The sequence below is a fragment of the Suncus etruscus genome, chromosome 11 (assembly GCF_024139225.1).
Source record: "Suncus etruscus isolate mSunEtr1 chromosome 11, mSunEtr1.pri.cur, whole genome shotgun sequence".
Lineage (NCBI taxonomy): Eukaryota > Metazoa > Chordata > Mammalia > Eulipotyphla > Soricidae > Suncus > Suncus etruscus.
This window is the reverse complement of record NC_064858.1, coordinates 93,812,257-93,814,898: the sequence shown is the minus strand read 5'-3', so window position 1 is coordinate 93,814,898 and position 2,642 is coordinate 93,812,257.

The window sequence follows — 2,642 nt, the reverse complement described above, 5'->3', positions numbered from 1 at the left end:
TCCTGTGAAGAACATAAATTTGTCTCAAGCTAAGAACCATGATAACCCATTCTCCCCCAGAAATCCAGAAATCCAGGTGTTAGCTTCCATGCTGTGTAGACCAAATGGGTCTCAATACAACTTGATGACTGCTTAGCGAGGATATCAGGATCTTAGTGCCCAAGCTGGGCAGCAGTTCATGTAGTCTTTCCAGTCCTTAATTCCCTGGGCACTCACTTCCTCTATAATCTTACTCTAGCTATGATTTGAAAACAACTTATCAGATGGGTGGATAAACATCTGGTATATACACAAAGTAGAAAATCACACACCCCTAAAGATGGACCCTTGCCTTTTGCTAGAACCTGAATGAACTGAAAAAATGTGACAGTAAGCCAACTAATTCAGAGAGAGGGAGTGGGAAGCTAACTCAAAGGGCTAGTGTGTATACATTCTGCATGCAAAAGGCCTGGTTCTAATCTCTGGCACTGCATGGTCCCCCATGCACTGCCAGGAGCAATCTGAGTACCACCAGATGTGACTCAAAAACAAACAAAAAAGTCAGAAGGGGAAAGACAAATATTATATTATTTCACTCACAAGTAGCAAAGGACAAGCATTGTCCAATGAAAACAAACACTTTGATGAAAGAATTGAGATTCCCAAGTGTGGGGACTGAAAAGGTCCAACTGATTATGGTGGGGAGATACTGGCATTTTGGTATGGTAACTATGGGTATGGTAACACAAAACATTTGCTCTCTTTTAAACCAATGTTACTTCAATACAAAATAATCTTTTAGTTCAGAGGTTTTGTTTGTGGCCAGCCCAAGTTCAATAACTGACATCCCATATGGTCCCCTGAGCCTGCCAGGAGTAACTTCTGAGTGCAGAGCCAGGAGTAACCCCTGAGCATCACCAGGTGTGGCCAAAAACAAAAACAAAAAGTTTTAAATAAATTAAACCCTCTAGGGGCCACAGCGATGGCACAGCTGTAAGGCATTTGCCTTGCATGCAGCCAACAGAGGATGGACCCCAGTTTGAATCATGGCATCCCATATGGCCCCCCGAGCTTGCCAGGAGTGACTTCTGAGCACAGAACCAGGAGTAGCCCCTGAGCGCTGCCAGATGTGACCCCAAAACCAAATTAATTAATTAATTAAACCCTCTAACAAAGTCTATATAACTCAAATGCATAGCCAATCTAAAGCGTCATAACTTAGATTGTTCTTTATGATTTTCTGCAAAGTATTTTCATATTGCAGTCATACAACTGAAATCTATCCTATACCACTGAGGTATATTTTTGTAAACCATACAAAAAGATTTATACTTACATTTCATTTTTTAATTATAAATTGTATTAAATTAAAAATATTATAAAATTATAATTTATCAATAAAATATTTCTATTTTTATCTATTCATGAAGTAAATATTTTACTCATCAACTGCTTCAAGAACAGCATGGTATGATGACCAATTAGAAACAAAATGCACTTATATTTGTGTGTTCTAACATCCTTCCTGTCTGTTGTGACTGTATATAATAAATGTTGAGATGCCTGGTTAGCAATGGACTCCAAACCTAGTCTCCATTTGTGTCCCACTGGCCAGAATAACCCCAGCTATTTCTCACTGGCTTTCAGTGTTACTTAGGTAACATCAGACATTTGGCAGGATTAGATTAGTTTCCTGTTCATTCTACAGAGTTCAAGTTAGAGAGATAGAGTATTTTAGTATGCTCTATGGGGTGGCCGGAGAGATAGCATGGAAGTAAGGTGTTTGCCTTGCGTGTAGAAGGATGGTAGTTCGAATCCTGGCATCCCATATGGTCCCCCGAGCCTGCCAGGGGCAATTTCTGAGCATAGAGCCAGGAGTAACCCCTGAGTGTTGCCAGGTGCGGACCCCCCCCCCCAAAAAAAAGAATGCTCTATGGGTTAGAGAGATTACAGCTAGTAAGATGCTTGTCTTGCATGCAGCCACTGGATTTGATCCCAGGATCATCTATGGTCCCCGAGCAAGCAAAGGATGGCCCACTCCTCACCCTCATAAAGAATTCCCTAATTGTCATAAAATTATACAGCTTCAGATCTTTTTTGTTTGTTTGTTTTTGGGTCATAATCAGCAGTGCTCAGAGGTTACTCCTGGCTCTGTGCTCAGAAATTGCTCCTGGCAGGCTCAGGGGACCAAATGGAATGCTGGGGATCAAACCACAGTATCACACCCGGTGATGCTCAGGGGTTACTCCTGGCTATGAGCTCAGAAATCGTGCCTGGCTTGGGGGACCATATGGGACACCGGGGGATCGAACCTAGGTTCGTCCTAGGCTAGTGCAGGAAAGGCAGGCACCTTACCTCTAGCGCCACCATGCCACCCCCCCCCCAAATGCCCTATGCTTTGGAATTCTCTGGCAAAGGTCAGCAGACAGGGGTACTGACTAGAAGACATTAAAATGGGGATCCCCTAAAATCATCTCCAACCTTGTCTACAGTCGTGTTTCAGTTCTGTTCTTAATAATCTATTCGCGGGCCGGAGAGATAGCACAACAGCCAGGCCTTGCATGCAGAAGGATGGTGGTTTGAATCTCAGCATCCCATATGGTCCCTGGAGCCTGCCAGGGGTGATTTCTGAGCATAGAGCCAGGAGTAACCCCTAAGCTGCC